General features: G+C 47.8%; 1 protein-coding gene across 3 annotated transcripts in view; it reads right to left on the bottom strand.

Annotated features, from left to right (window-relative positions):
* GNG7 (G protein subunit gamma 7) overlaps nucleotides 1-16,953 on the bottom strand; it is a 129,871-nt gene that overhangs the window by 87,942 nt on the left and 24,976 nt on the right. The window contains exon 1 of one of the 3 annotated variants that reach the window (XM_028713500.2): nucleotides 11,907-12,202. The exons of 1 other annotated variant lie outside the window; for it this stretch is intronic. The gene's annotated coding sequence lies outside the window, so the exon portion shown is untranslated. Of the gene's footprint in view, nucleotides 1-11,906; nucleotides 12,203-16,953 lie in introns of those variants that run through there. One more of the 3 variants, XM_028713499.2, reaches the window with a different exon arrangement.

The raw sequence follows: 16,953 nt of genomic DNA, 5'->3' as shown, positions 1-16,953 counted from the left end.
TTAAGAAAAGCTAACTTCCTATCTGCCAACATCAGTTTCCATCCTTTATCCTGGGGCAAGTCTTGCCCTGCTACTGGCTCATCTTGAGATCTGCCATAATCAATGGTATGGGGTGAGTCTTCTTTAATATTTATGGATCCTTGGGGTTTCAGCATAGAGCACCCGGGTAGTGATTCCGTTTCCTCACTTGTTTTGTTAGGCAGCAATGATGTTTCTTTCAAAGACTTCAGCTGGATCTTTTTTCCTGGATCCACACTGTTGTTCTCTCTGCTGCCATGTATAGCAGGTTTGTTAGAGTTTGTTTTTGATTTTGTTGGAATCAGCTTATATAGTCTTTTCCAGCATACTTTACATGCACGTCGGTTTGTAACAGATTTCCTTGCAGTTTTTATGTTCTTACTTTTCTTTTTAGTTTCAGCTTTCTTCTTATGGGATCTCTTACTGATGCCTCGCTTCTTTTGATTTACTTCGATAGGAAATTCAGTTTTAGGGACAGATACATACAACCCTATGTCCTTTCCTTGGTGTAAATGATTTTCCGCTGCTGATCCTTGTGTGCACTTGCTGGTTGCTGGTTGCTTTGTATATTCTGGCTCTTGAGGGGTGGTTGGTGGATCAACACCATGAAATTCTGAGCCTTTAGCTTGGGGGGGATAATTTTCCACTAATGTCAGGAGCAGCCCATTTGTTATTGTTAAGTATTTTTTCATAGCTGCCAGATCCAGATTTATAGAGAGCAGCCAGTCCTGAGGATAGCAGTCATTGTTTTCCGTCTGGGAGCCCATAGATGAAGTCTGGGATTTCTGGGAGTTTCGGGTTTCTTCCTGTAGCTCTGAAGATAATATCTCAGCCAAGGCTATTTCATGGGCCAGGCTCATTGTATTTCTATTTTGGTTGTTATTCTCCGTGTCCTGTATTCCTCTAGAGAAGGTTGAGTGATCTTGAGCAGCAGAGGGAAAAAGAAGAGCCTCATCCTGCTTCAACTCAACCATCTCAGCCATCTTTTGCTCATTTCCATTTCCATTTCCATTCTCGTTGTCCCTTGTATGTAAAAAGTATTGCGTGATTTTACTCTGTTTCTCGTAACACTCCTGGAACAATGGGCTTGTCACTATCCCCAGGTCCCTACGTTTCTTTCTAGTAAGTACCATTTGTAAATCTTTGTTACCAATCAGGGTTATTCTTCCTATTTCAAAAACTATGTCTCTTAGGAAGTCGGAAGCTCCACCCAGCTATAGGCTAAGGTCCAAATTGAGGCAAGATTTGGGATAGCTGTTTGTAATTTGTAATTTGATAGCTTATAGTTCAGAGCGTAACACGGAGTTGGCAATAAATCAGCTGTCACCCGTTTTCCTTATTGTCGGTCAGACTTGAGGAGCGTGGCAGCGCGGGGAGCAAACCCTCCGGACATCAAGATAACAAGGTAACAAAAGAGCTCTTTAGCAACAAGCTAAAAGGACTATTAAACTACTTAAAAACTCTGGAGGAGTTAAAATATATTATAAAAGGGGTTTCAAAGGTTGGCTCGGTGTCGAGCCTGTTTAAAAAGCAGATTTAAGAACTTGCCTCAGATAACCTCCAGAACTCTGCAGCTAGTTCGGCGGCCATCTTCATTCTGCAGATGCCCACGCTGTTGCGAAGGGTGGGAGACATGTAAGCAGGATGGCAGGTGGGCCCAGGGAGCCTGACCACTCGGAGAGTCTGGAAGACCCTTCTGCAGGAAACCAGGGCAGAGGGGGATGCATGTGTGAATATTGTGGCATGGGAGGGAGGGAGGGAGAGCGTTGCACCCACAAATACATCTCCTTGAGAAAGCATGCCTGGTGCCCCTCCAGGGAGAGAGGCACACTGTGCCCATCAAAACAGAAGGCTGGGCTTGCATTCATTTGCTGATACACCAGACCTGGGATGGTTGGGGAGGGCAGATCTGTGGAGAAACCCTCTCTTTGTCCCCCAGGGTTAGAATTGCCAAATGGCACCTTAAACCTAAGTTACAGTTGCCACAATGGAATGTCTAGGCACCTTTTTCCAATGGGGTATTATATTGTTGTTGTTGTTCTTTTCTATACTGCTTTATATTTTAAAGAAAACAACCCCAAAGCGGTTCACAACACATAAAACAATCCAGAATAAAATAACCAAATAAAACAATCCAGAATAAAACAAATTCAAGCATCAAGGAGAGTATTTCAGGTCCTTCTCTAAGTGACATTTGGCTTTCTCCATATTTATTTACCTACTTAATTTATAGAGCTGCCCCATAGCAGAAGAACTCTAGGGAGCCAGTGGGTGTAGTGGTTAGAGTGTTGGACGAGGACCTGGGAGATCAGGGTTCGAATCCCCACTCCGTCATGAAGCTCACTTGGTGACCTTGGAGTCAGTGATGGCCTCTTCACCTACCTCAGAGGGCCGTTGTAGGAATTAATGGGGGGGGTGAACCATGCACTCCTTGTGATATAAATGCAAGGTACAAGCTCTTCTGCGCATCTGCTTAAGAAAGCCAGAGGGGCAGTCAGAGGGAGATGCCAGTTGCCAACCTGGCAGCCAGAGATCTTCACAGGGTTGCAATTGGACCCACACCAGGTGCAAAACACACATTTCTAGCTCTGCCTCAATGTAAAATGCACAAGCAGGATTCGAGCATGAGAGCTGTCTACCCCCGGTCCCCGCTGGTCTCCAGAAGCACTGCTCCCTCCAACCTGCTGTTTCTGCCTCCAGGTGCAAATGTCTTACCTGGATTTGGAAGGGAGCCTACAGGTACAAAGAGACACAACCTCTGGCATGCGCACCGCCCAGGAAGCCTCTGCCTGCCCCTCCGGGAGCGAAGGGTGGCTGTGCATCTTGCACAACAGGTGAGCCTGGCAGGACTCCCAGTTCACCTGCTCAGGAATTCTGGAACAGGAGGGCCGCTGGAGCCACCTTCGGAAACACCTCCTGCTCAATCTGAACTTGCAAAGGGTTTGTGGGCAGGAGAAAGAATGCAACAAGAACCTGTTGAAGTGTACACAACTCACAACAGCTCTGAGGCAGAGGGGGTCAGGTTTCTGAACCGCCACAACCACAAGCGAGGATCCAGGTCGCTATTTGAGGAGTAGGTGGGGGCACCAGGTTGTAGAAGGAATGGCCTATTAATCCTCAAAGAATTCTCCACGCAATGGGCACAATAGAGGAAAACTACTTCCAAACACTATGGTTTCATTAACATCAAAAATCACTCCTGCTATACTCACAGGCTAAATATCTGATTTAATATGATCTCTTCTTAAATATGCTCCTGCCACAGTGTCAATCAAGATGGTCCAGTGATTTCATTTAACTCTGTGACCTTCAGGGGACGGAATATCACACATTTTTTCAGAGACTGAAGGTGGCATGAAAAAGACCTAGCATTTAGTCACTGTTTTATTCACAGGGTTTCCTTACTGTCCTGTAAAGAAGTTCTTGGGGCAGCTCAGCAAACAAACAAAACTATGGGGGAAACAACACAAAACACAAAAATCAAGAAATAAAATCAAAAGCAGCATAGACTTTCAGCCGTCTGGCCCCAAAATGGCAGCTGGGCATTCCACTTTGGTGACTGTAACATGGAGATTTTGGAAGCAGCCTGCCATGTTTTGAGAGAGGGGATTCCTCCAGGGAGCAGGAAAACTCTTGCATGGTGGTAGGGCAGAGTGGGTTGGATTACTGCAGAACTTTATACATGGGGCTGCCTCTGGAGACAGTTTGGAAACTTCTGCTAGTGCAGAATTCAGCGGCCAGGCTGCTCACCAGGGCAAGGCAGTTTTGCACTGATCCTTGCCTGACTGCCCTGGCTGCCCACTAGTTGCCAGGCCCAATTCAAAGTGCTGGTGTTGACCTATAAAGCCTTCAATGGCTCAAGGCCCCAATATCTTAAGGGTGACAAAATGAAAACAGGGCCTTTTCCGCAGTGGCATCTTGTCTGTGGGATGCTCTCCCCTGGGAGGTTGGCCTCGTATCTTCATTATGCACCTTTAGGTGCCAGGCAAAAAAGGTTCCTCTTTAACCAGGCCTTTGGCTGATTGACACCCAATGCCCTCTTAAAATGTGTTGGGGAGGCAGGGGGTTATTGGGTTGTTGTTTTATTTTTATTATGCCTTTTGTGTTTTTATATTGTGGTTTTATGCTGCAAAGCGCCCTGAGACCAGCTGTATAAAATTCAAAAAAGGGGGGGGGCAGGAGGCACCATGGGAAGAAGCATCATTAAACAGATGTGGAGGAGCTTCCTAGCGAACTTCTGTGAAGTTTTGTTTTAAATGCAGGAGGAGAAGTCTTAGCAGAAGATGCAAGGGAAGAAGCCCCCTCAACCCAAAGAAAAGAGCTAAGCCTCTGTAATGGACAGAATGCCCCCAAGGCTCCACCAGCCTCCTGAAATGGACATCAGATGCTGAGCAGGAAGGAAGATGTGCCAGAGCAGAAACGGGCTTTTGTTCCCCCATAATGGGGCAGGGAGGAGATTTGGACTCCCCCCTCCGCATCCCCACCCCTTTCTCTCTCTGCTGCCCTCAGGAAGACCAGAGCAAGCTGGGTAACAACAAAGAATTTATTTCCACTGTCATTAAGCGTCAGTCGTATCGCCAGGACAATTTTGCTTCAGGAGGGAAGGAGGGAGGAAGAAAGAAGTCGCAGAGGACAAGAAAGGAGGAAATGTTTTGGCCGCCCCAGTTCCAAACCATTCCTCCTCATCGGTTACATAAATGGGAGATAACCCTAAACTGGGGGCCTGAGCTGCAATTTTTTGTGTGCAGGAAATTTTTAGTACAAAAAAAAGTGGGGAGAACCAAGATTGCGTTCCTGCCCCCCCCCCACAAAAAATCCCCTCCCATAAACATAATCAAGCAGTATATAGATGTTCATCTGTCATGGATGCTTTAGTTGAGATTCCTGCATTGCAGGGGGTTGGACTAGATGACCCTTGAGATACCTTCCAACTCTACGATTTTATGATTCTGTAAATTTTATGAAATAAACAACCTCATAATAATTAAATTCATTGAAAAAGAAATGACACCTAGGCATTCTGTTTGGTGTTAGAAACTCATGTATAAAATCTGTATCTCGTTAAACCTAAGTTACAGTTGCCACGATAGAATGCCTAGGCACCATTTTTTACACTTTGAAGATGATGAGGACAATTCATTTCATTTCTATACCGCTCTGTATTTCAAAGAACAATTCTCAAGGTGGAAAGAAAGAAAGACGACTCCAACTTCCTGGCAGTTTTTCTCGCCCAGAACTACATAGAAAAATAATTCATGGCAGCTGAGGAGAGGTTTCTTGTGGAAATTGTGCCCAGAAGACCCTCCCCGGGGCTGTTTGATGCCCCTCAGCTGGGCCCCACCTCCAAGGACCCTGTCTCCACCCTTGAGTCAAAGCGACTGAACCCTGCAGGAGAGAGGACTTCTTTTTTCCAGCACTTCCAAGAACATATCTGAAGGGTGAAGTCATGGTTTTAAGCTGCTCCATTGATAATGAAAACAAGGCAGACTGATCTGGGTGGGAGACAGGGGCATTGATGCAGGATGCAGACAACAACAACAATTAACAACAACAACAACAACAACAACAATTATTTATACCCCGCCCATCTGGCTGGGTTTCCCCAGCCACTCTGGGTGGCTCCCAACAGAATTAAAAGCACTTCCCTCAACAGGGCTACCTTCAGATGCCTCTGGGAAAAGCTTGCGCCCCTTTCAACCACTCAGCCCAGCTGACAGAAAGGCTTTCTCTGTGCTCACTGAGGGCGGCTCCTGGCCTGGCCTGCTGATTCCAAGAATGAGTATGCAGGGGTCGGCTTTATCCCCAGTTACGACTGCCCTCCTCTCTCGTTCTCCCACATTTCTTCGCTGAAAATAGGGACGTCCCGTTCCACAATGATAATGTTGCTACTTATACCACACACATCTTACTGGGCTGCCCCAGCACTCTGGGCAGGCAGCTTTGAATATATATAAAAACATAATAAAACATTAATATTTAAAAAACTTCCCTATACAGAATTGCCTTCAGACAGCTCGGGGGTCAGATTACTCCATACCTTCCAACATTTCTCCAATGAAAACAGGGACATTCTAAGGAAAAGTGGGATGTTCCAGGATCAAATCAGAAACCAGGATGGCTTCTCTAAATCAGGGACATTTGAAGGGTCTGCTCTCTCCCCCTGCAACCTGTGTCCATGTTTGCTCTGCAAATAATAAATGGCATCTCTGCAGAGCCCTCCCAGGCCAGGGCGACCTCTGTGTTGATGCCATGGCTTTGGAATATTATTTATTATTAATCTTATTTGTTTACTTACTGAATTTCTATACCTTCCTTCATCAGAGCATGACGGGGCAGTTTACAATATAAAGACACAAAAATAGATACCATAGTAACAGACAAAAACAATACCACCCCCTTATATATGTGTGTGACACACAGAGAGAGAGAGAGAGAGAGAGAGAGAGAGTGTTAGAGTTTAAAAGACCGTAAATGGTCCCATGAGCCAAAGGCTTGGGAAAAGAGAAATGTTTTTGGCGGGCGCCTAAGGATATGTAATGAAGGCACCAGGAGAGCCTCCTTGGGGAGAGCATACCACAAACAAATGCCCCGTTCTCATGTGCCACCCTCTGGACCTCTCATGGAGGCACATGAAGAAGGGCCTCAGAAGATTATCTCAGTGTCTGTGTCGGTTTATACAGGGAGAGACGGTAATGCCGTCTTGAGCCTTTTAAGGCTTCAGAGGTCAAAAACAGCACTTTGAATTGGGCAGCCAGTGCAGTTGGAGCAGGATCAGTGTAATATGCTCAAACAGTCTTGTCCCGGTCAGCAACCTGGCTGCTGAATTCTGCAATGGCTGAAGTCTCCAAACTGTCTTCGGAGGTAGCCCTACGTATAACACATTGCAATAATCAAACCTTGAGGTTGCTAGGGCATAGACAGTAGACTATCCCAGTCCAGACAGGGGTGTAGCTGGGCCACCAGCCAAAGCTGAAGGTTTTAGGCACTCCGGGCCACCTGAGCCTCAAGCGACAGCAATGGATCCAGGAGGACCCCCCAAGCAGTGCACTTGCAGAAAGGCTTCACTGGCCTCCAAGTGAGTCATGTGGCCCCCTTCCACCTAACTTCTCTCCCTCAATGCCAATGGTGGAAGCTGCCTTCAGAGGTGGCATTCACTGGGAACCTCATCCAAACAGCCCCACATCACTCCCTGAATGACTTCCCAGGGCTGTCATGAAAACACAGGAAAGATGTGGCACTTGGTACAGAAATGTGCCAACTCTTTGCGTTGTCCTTCTGCACAAGGGCAAATTGAAAGGCTGGCCTCTAGCCTGTTCTTGCTCCCTTGGAAGCTCCTGTCCTCCTCCTTTTAACCCCAAGACAAACTCTGCAAATCTGCACAAGGCCCAGGCGACTGACTTCCAGCAGCCCCCTTAACTAGCAAGTCTATTTGGACCATTTAACTTTTTAAAAAGAGAACTCCTACCATGTGCCAAAGGGGGTGTCATTTCTTGCATCCCGAGAACAAGATCCTGGTTTCAAAACAAACCCCACTTCCTTAAAGCTGACTGTAAGGACACCTTCCCTTCCTCTTGTTACATCACAGAGGCAATATTTCAGAAAACGTTTTGGAGCAGAAGGGCTCAACACCTCCTGAAAGGACAAACAGCGGATGTTACAAAAGGCAAGCGCTAAATTTAGGCCAACTTCCTTCTAAGAAACGAGTAACACTTGGAAATCACTGAAGTGATGCAGCCCCAGGCGGGCAGGGTGGCATTTCACCAACCTGGGAACCTGAAAGTAGTATAAAAGTAATTTAGGAAAGTAATCATAGGGGGGAAATAGTATAAAAGTAATTTATATGTAATCAGATAGAAATCCACTCTGGCGGTGCATTTCAGAGTCCCCCAGAAAGAGAACGAGAGGCAAAGGCGTGCAGATTTCCAACAAGTTGGGCGGTGCGAGACTGCAAGTGTGCAGAGCTCTTTCCCAAACCTGGGGGACTGTTGGCTGCAACAATATCCAGACAGCACCAGGCCAGGGAAGGCTGCATCCGGATGCTTTCAACCCCATGGATCCATCAGTGCCCTACTGTCGCTGCCGAGAGATGTTGCTGGTGACTGAAGCTGTGGTGAAACACAAACTCCTTTATTGCACGCACACATCTCCTCATCGAGATCTTGTTGCCTGCCATGAGGCCCAATCTCTGTTGACACAACTGTGAGCGCACAAACCACGCAGATCCTGGAACCAAGTCTGAACAAGAGGAAAGATTTCTTTCTCCAACAACCATCCGATGCAGATAATGCCTTCCACAGAAGCAGATGTAAAGAGGTGTTTTTTTTCTTAAAGAGCAAGTGTTGCCCACACAACTGGGCTAGGCTCTGCTCTCCATCCTATTCAGCACACTCCATTCAGACAGAAGTTTCAACTGGCCTCCAATTTTCATGTTTCTCACCTCTGAAAGAGTAGAACTTTCTTTCTGTGCTACTGAGTCTTCCTCTGCTTCAGACTCCCTACGAATTCTCCATCCGCAGCAAAAAGAATAAGCCCGAATTTTCTAAAGGCCAGATATGGCACCGTTGCCTGAGCCACGGCATCCCATGCACATGCAACACATATGCCATATCGTGGGATGTAGCAGATGAAGCATGCCTAGGCTGCCCCTTAAAATTAAATTACACCAACAGTACAGTCATGGAAACAGGGAGATGAGAAGAATATAAAGTTATCAATTTTTAAAGCATTATATTGCACTGTAAACTGCTTCAAGTGACCAAGGGAGAAAAGCAAAGTATAAATCTTCTATGGAGATTTGACACAGAATAAACCAGTGGATGCAGTGACCTTAGAATTTACAGTTTCCTTCTGCATCAGACAAGCCAAACACCTGCATGTCTATTTATTGTTGCTTACTGAATTTATATCCTGCCCTTCCTCCCCAGGGCAGCAGACAGATCCACAACTTGGAAAAGCAGCAATGATGTCCTGAAACAGATCAAAACGTTCCAAAACCAAACGCAACTAATAACATTCTGAAAGCAGTTGAGAGAGAAAAAGCACTTGGCACACGGCAAGGCATGCTCCTTGCTGCTTTGCAGAAATTTAACCAAAATACAACTTTTGCCAGGCAGGTAAAATGCAGCTTTTTGCAGCAGCTTTCAGGTCTGGGAGTAGCCAAATCGACCTTGCCTCCCCATGGGACTCCAGCACCCATTTCCCATCCTCATGGCGCCCATCCAGGAAGAGGAGAACAGACCCCAGCATCAGCCCCTCAGCTCAGGAACGACAGCTCCAGCCCCCCTCCCTCTCCAAGCCCCACACAACCCCTCTGGCTCCATCATATCCCTTGCAAGCAAGCCAAGTCACGAGCAGACTGAACCCAGTGGCAATGAGTTGTTTGTCCAAATACTGTACTGGGCTCATGGGGAGTGTTTCCCCCCGGCATTAATTAATGCGCCTAAGATTTCAGATTAAAACTGCAAAGTGAAAGGAAATGAGGACCTTTCCTGCCTTCCCCCTTCTAGCTACTCCCTGAAGACTGGAGAAGAGTCCCTCTTAAGAATAATAGGGGGTGGGCAGGGGAAGGACTACACCATGTGAAAAATGAACATAATATTTTAGCTACAGTTCATTGATTTTCAGCTTTGTATTCTTGTTATCAAAAAAGCGTGCCTAGAAATTCCGTTGTTGCACCCATAACGGAGGTTTAAGGTGCCCTTTAGCTCTTAGCTTTCATATCTCAGTTTCTAATGCTGGCAACGTGTGTTAACAGCAGCCCCACTCTGCCAAACAGCCTTTCTCCACTTGGGATGTATCCCCAGCTAAACACTCCAGTGTACTTACAGGCCTAGTAAATCCAATGAACCCATGATTCAGTGCTAGAAATCTCCCAGGTGCCAGGCGCGTTTTGCTCCTGGCACAGGTTCAGTTGCGACCATGCAGAAATCTCTGGATGCCAGACTGGCAACTGACATCTCCACCTGGCTGGTCCCTCCAGCTTTCTTAAGCAGCTCAGCAGAAGAGCTTGTTCACTTTATATCCCACCTTTTTCTCCAAGGAGTCCATGGGTGACCCCCACCCCCCGTTAATTCCTACAATGACCCTGTGAGGTAGATTAAGAGGCCATGACTGATGCCAAGGTCCCCCAGTGAGCTTCAGGACAGAGCTGGAATTTGAACCCTGATCTCCCAGGTCCTAGCTGACACTACTTCTGCTATGGGGCAGCTCTATAAATTAAGTAGGTAAAATAAAAGTGGGAAAAGCAAAATGCTACTTAGAGAAGGATCTGGAATATTCCCCTTGAAGCTTTGTTGGATTCTGGATTGTTTTATTTGATGTACTAATGTGTTGTAAACTGCTTTTGAGTTTTTTTCTTTAAAATATAAAGTGCTATAGAAATGAAATAAATAATAACAAAAAATAAATTTCACTGTAAAAAAAGAGGAGCCTAGACATTCTGTTATGGCGATGGTAACCTAGGTTTAAGGTGCCATTTGGCAATTAGCTTATACAGTCAAACCTCGATTGTCAAATTTAATCCATTCCAGAAGACCATTCGACTTCTGAAACATTTGACAACCGAGGCACTGCTTCTTGCACTCAAGCGGAAGCCACTTCAGATGTTCGGGTTCCAAAAAGCATTTGGAAACCGGAGCCTTTACTTTCGGGTTTTTAGCGTTCGGGAGTTGAAACGTTAGAAAACGGAGCCGTCCGAGAACCGAGGTTTGACTGTATATGTGAGTTTCTAACACTGCCAGAATGACTGGGGCCAAAAAGTGGTATATGAATAAATGAGACACAATAATAGAATCATGGAATTGTAGAGTTGGAAGTGGCCCTGAGAGCCATCTAGTCCCTGCAATGCATAGCTATCCCATACATGGATCGAACCTGCAACCTTGGCGTTATCAGCACCACACTCTAAGCAACTGAGCTAGACGGGTGTTGTTGGACTACAACTCCATCATCCCTGACCACAGGCTAGAGATGATGGGAGTAGGAGTCCAACAACGCCTGGGGACCCAAAGTGGAGACAGGCTGCTGTAGAGTCCAGAAGCTGGCCGGAATTCCTCAGTGACCCTCACCCATCAAGGCGCTCTGTGCATGCACAGGAACCACTGGCCCTTCTCAAGCACCTTCTGCAATGACTACTTACGTGTTCCAAGCCCCAACAGTCCCCCGCCCTCCCTGCAAGGTGCTTCCAGTCTGCTATCTAAATGGCAAGATACTCTTCCCCACGCTGCCCCGCTGGGTCCCTTCTCACCAGAAGCGAGAAGCCAGATACCACAACGAAAGCGCAACAACTCCCCACCGGCCCAGGCCCTGTTCTTCACCTCAGTGGCCAGGCAGGCGGAGCTCCAGCTACAGATCCTCACCCTGCCAGTGAAACCTGCCCCTTCCCCCCAAAAAAGCTGTCCACCTCACGTCTTGTGGCGGGGAGTTCCAGAAGCTCATGCTGACACCACATGAACACCCTTGCCACCCTTTTGGGATCAGCATGGAAGCCCCTCAATCAACATGCAAGCCCCGCCCACTGAACTGTACAGAAGCCCCTCCTTCATTTGATAGGCCCCTCCCACTTTGACCAGCACAGAAGCAGCTCCTCCCTTGGAAAGGCCTCCCTCCTCTTAAGGCCCCTCCCACTTCCTATGGTCCCCGCCCCTCTCAGCTCCTCCCCCTCAATTACCGTGCAAGCCCCTCCCACCTGCCATTGTCTCCTCCCCCTTTTCCCCTCCACGCCCCTCCTCGGTGGCCCCGCCCGCTCGCATGACAGGGCGGTGCCACGTAAGCCCCGCCCCTGAAGACCCCACCGCAAGGGGCGTTTCCTTCCTCGGCCCCGCCCCTCGCAGGTGCCCACGTGACCTCCCCCTCCGCGTCACCCTGAGGGCGGCGGTGGCGCCTCTTACCCTCTTGCCCCGCTCGCCTTTTTCTCTGCCTTCCTTCTCGGCCGCTCCGCCTCGCCGCTTCCCCCGCTGCTGCCGAAGCCGCCGCCGCCTCCTCCCTCGCCCTGCCGCGCAACCCAACCTGCTGCCAAGTCCCGAAGGCGGGCAGGGCAGCCCCCCCGCCGTCCGCTCCCGTCCTCCGTCAAAGGGGCGATGACCGACGGCGCCACTCGGCCAATACGCGCGGCGCGTCCCCAGCGCGGAGGCGGGACGAGCGCTCAGCTGCGCCGTTAGGTTGTCCCCGCGGGCGAGGGCGGGGGGAGAGAGCGAGCGAGCGCGGAAGCGGCCAATCCGGGCCCGCGAGGACGGGCGGCGGCGCGGGGGGAGGGAGCGGGGCCTCGGCTCGTATGCAGATTGCGGAGGTGGGCCAGACTGCGCATGTTCCCTCTGTGCATTATTCATGAGTGGAAAAGGCGGGAAGGGAGAGGGGCGGGGCGAGGCGGAAGGACGACGGAGAGAAGAGCAGAGCCAGAAATGCAGAACTAGGATCAGTGTCGATTGTCCGTGTCTATTTATGGACAGTGGCACCTCGGGTTAAGAACTTAATTCGTTCCAGAGGTCCGTTCTTAACCTGAAGCACCACTTTAGCTAATGGGGCCTCCCGCGGCCGCCGCCACGCAATTCCTGTTCTCATCCTGAAGCAAAGTTCTTAACCCGAGGTACTATTTCTGGGTTAGTGGAGTCTGTAACATGAAGCGTCTGTAACCCGAGGTACCACTGTATTCAGTTTCCATAATAAAGCCTTTAAAAAATATTAATAATTTAACTATTATTGTTTAAAAACATCAGTACCTCAAAAATGAGAAAATAATACCAATTATTATTAAACTTTAACAAATAATAATCATAAAATCATTACTGCATTTGCCTCCCACCTTTCTCCCAATTTGGCAGTGGCATTTGAAGAATGACAACTGACTGAAAAAAACGCCAAATAATGTTACAGTATTTATTTTTATTTTATTAAATCTTCATGGGCGGTTTGCAATGAAATCATGATAGGAAAAACACAAAATACATTCTACAAATAAGAACGAAAACAACCCAATAATCGCCAGAGAAGTAAAAACCGGAAGGCAACCCTTGAAACGCAGACTGAGAAGCTGAGGCCCAATATATATATATATATAAATTCCAGTATTTGGACAGCAACCAATATGTGCAAATTTGGGAGGATAGTGAATCCAAACAGGAAGAAAAACCTGAGATTCATTAGGCAAACAAAGCAAACAATCAGCTTCAGTGGTGCATAAATTTAATGCATAAAAGGTTCTTTTCACTTTTTAAGAAAAGCCCTTCCACAAAGCAATAACAATAATAACAATAATAATAACAATAATTTTATTGTTTGTACATCTCCCATCTGTCTTGCCAAATGCAAGGTGGTTCTTTAAAATGAGAGTCAGAACACTCTGGGTGACTTCTAGCACATATAAAAACGAAATAAAACGCCAAACATTAAAAACTTCCAGATTAAAAAAATGCCCTTAAACTTCAGGTAAAAGAGGAAGGGAGGATAGAGCCGTTTGCGGCCATTTTGTGGATCCCTCAAAGCCTGAAGCCCTGGAGAAATCTCTCAATCTCCAATCCCCCAACGAAATCTCTTAGATCGGGGTGGGCAGCCTAAGGTCTGTGGGCCGGATCCGGCCCAATCGCCTTCTCAATCCGGCCCACAGACAGACCGGGAATCAGCTTCTTTTTACATGAGTAGAATGTGTCCTTTTATTTAAAATGCATCTCTGGGTTATTTGTGGGGCATAGGAATTTATTCATACCATTTTTCAAAATATAGTCCGGCCCCCCACATGATCTGAGGGATGGTGGACCGGCCCACGGCTGAAAAAGGTTGCTGCCCCCTGTCCTAAAGGTAAAGGTACCCTTGCCCGTACGGGCCAGTCGTGTCCGACTCTAGGGTTGCGCGCTCATCTTGCTCAAGAGGCCGGGAGCCGGCGCCGTCCGAAGACACTTCCGGGTCACGTGGCCAGCGTGACGAAGCTGCAGCTGGCGAGCCAAGAAATCTCTTAGATCGGGGTGGGCCCGTACGGGCAGGGGTACCTTTACCTTTACCTATTAAGGCAGAAACATGCTTTGCAGGGAGAGAATGCATCAGGAGAAATTGAATGATCCATTATCAGAACCATTTTAAAGTGGAACGAAGCTGGACTCTGGCTGTGGCTGGAGCAAGTTAGTTCCTTGGAGGTTTTTAAGCATAGCTTGGATGTCCATCTGCCAGGGATGCTTTGGCTGAGATTCCTGCATTGCTGGATGACCGCTGGGGGTCCCTTCCAACTCTACAGTTCTATGAAAGTGTACACTCAGCTCGGTGAGGGAACCAGTTGCTTCTTCTTGGAGAGAAAGCAACGTTTATCTCTTAATTTTGGGCAGAGGCAGCTCATGCCGAAGTCATGAGGCCTCAACAGGGACAGCCAGCCCTGCGAGGAAGGCCAGGGGGAGAGAGAGAGCAGCTGCCACAAAGGCTGCCTTTGGGTAGGGATGGGCTGCCCACTGTCGGACGCAGGAGGCCAGACTAGGCCTGCCCACCTGGGCCTGATCCAGGCGCTGATCGGGGGGGGGGAGCACCCTGGTCCGTTAGGGCCCCACCCCAGAGCGCCCTCTGGGCAAGTCACCCTCAACCCCCAACTCCCAATTCTTCCAGGCAAAGGAGCAAAGCCAGTTTCGCTTTTGGGTGCAGGGTGCCCCCTGGTGGCCAAGGGCAGGTGGTGCATTGGTGGAGAGTCACCCATCGATGGGGAGCCTGTGTCACCCGAAACAGGGCATGAAATGGGTGCCATTCCAGACCTTGCAGGTGCAGCAACCTTGCAAGCTTCCAAGTCAACACTGGCCTCTCCTTTTTACAATGTGTGCTTATAAATTTATTGAGCTTATTACAGTAAATTAAAGGAAATAAGAAAGGGGAGAAATAGAAAAAAGGAAGAGAATACATAAAAAAAACTTAAAGCATTTTAAATAACAAAAGAACCATAAAATATAACTATATAGTATCTATGTAGATGAATAAACTCATTGTTTCCCTCAAATATTTGATTAACTATGTGGTTTTGACAAATACATTCCAAATATCATTAAATTTGATTGTGCGTAATCTTTGTCCGTTCATTAGTTGCAAGAATTGTCATGTCCTCTATCCATTGATCGAAGGGGGACATATTTTTGCCCTTCCAATGTATAAATATAAATCTTTTTGCAGATGTGTGGGCCCAGAGACTCTATTTTGCTGACCATCTGTCAAGCCCCATAGGTTAGGTATATGAATGATATCTTCTGAAATTTTTAGCTCTTTCCCCACAACAGCATTTATACATCCTAATTTCCCCACATACACACACACACACACACACAGACGCAAATTCACCAATAATAGACACTGTAAAAAACATAAGTTTAAAAGAAGCGTTTTCCTTTTTGCATCTCCAACAGCAGGCTGTCATCAACGGATGTTTATGCCATCGTGTGATGGAGTCCAATAAACTCAAAATAAGATCTTTTCTTGCATGAGACATAGTTTATAATCTCGTGACACATTAGAAACAGAGCTAACACAGAGCTTTCCTGAAGGCCGGTGGCAGGAGGAGAAAGCAAACGCCTCTGTCAGGTCCTCCGAGGGCCCTGCTTTTCCAGGGATAGTCCCAGAATTACAGAAGACGTCCTGGTTCCTGATTTGATCCCGGAATGTCCCGCTTTCCTTTTTCCCTCCCAATCTTGGAGAATAATTAAAAGTGGTGTGTGCAGGGGCTAAAACGGAGTCCTGTTTATACTGAAAATAAAATTCCTGCACCAAATGGAGGAAGTGTCCTATAATTCTGAAGGAAAGGGTCACCCATCCACTTTAAAGTCTTTCATTGCAAGTCATTCTGCAGCCTGCCATTTCTTAGGAAGCACGGAGAAGGTTTATTCCTTTATTGTAAATGGAGCCTCACTCTGCCTACTCAGAAGTAAGTCCCACTGTAGTCAATGGAGCTTACAACCAAGTAATTGGGTATAAAGATTGTGCAGCTTTACACTGCAACCTGAAGTATTTTTACTTGGAACTAAGTCCCACTGAGTTCAATAGCAATAGCATTTACTCTCTGGTAGGATCATTCTGTTTCCAGTATTATTATTTCCTGCCTCCCCCCCCTCCCCAGGGACTCAGGGCTGCTTACAGCTGAAATATTGTTTCATTCCATTTATCTGTAGAAGATTTTGCACACCGTTCCTTCCCTCGCACCTTTTTCCTTTACAACAAACCTGTGAGGTCAGTTCAGCAGAGGCTGCCCTTGGTTGAAGGTGGCTGAGGTTGAAGCGCATAAGGCATCTCTGTGTGCAGTGAGCTCAAATGTGGGAGAAGCTTCCTGGTGGAGAAGAGGACGTCCCTATTTCCATCGGAGAAAGGGGGCTCAGGGAGAGGCATGGGGGTGCCCCCCTTTTCCAAGGGGGCTGCAGCTCTCCCCTCCCTTTCCCCGTCTCCTCCGCTCCCAAACGCCAGCAGAGAGCCAACGGTTTCCACAGCAACCCTGTGAATGACGCATTTCGGGATTTGCCATGCAGGGCCTAAGGGGGACTTGCCATTTCTGATTGTGAGGGGGGCAGAGACACTGTGAGATCCACACACCGATGCACCACAGAAGCGCCACACACCCGGGGAGCAAGGCTGGCAGGTGTCCCATAACGGGGGTCTGGCTGGCCCCTGTGAGGACAGCATGCTGGACCCAGCAGCCCGGCTCTTCTTGTGTCCCTATGCAACCTCCAGGCCCAGCAGCAGTCTATCCTGATTAGTTGAGGACAGGCTCTGATCCAGCAGCCAGGCTCTTCTGGTGACCTTCATGCGCAGACGCACCTTTGTGCAAACGCAGGCCTCAAATGCAGGACCCTCCAGCACAGCAAGCGAAGGAAGGGAGAGGCATGGCACTTTTGCTTTTTCAAGAGTGGTGCATGGAGACAAAGCTTAGCTGCGCAGCACACACGGATGACGCAGCCTTTCACGCATTTGCACACGCACCCACCCTCTGCA

This window comes from Podarcis muralis, chromosome 18 (genome assembly GCF_964188315.1).
Source record: "Podarcis muralis chromosome 18, rPodMur119.hap1.1, whole genome shotgun sequence".
In the NCBI taxonomy this organism is placed as follows: Eukaryota; Metazoa; Chordata; class Lepidosauria; order Squamata; family Lacertidae; genus Podarcis; species Podarcis muralis.
Note: the sequence above shows the minus strand (reverse complement) of the source record. Positions and strands in the feature narration are given on the sequence as shown.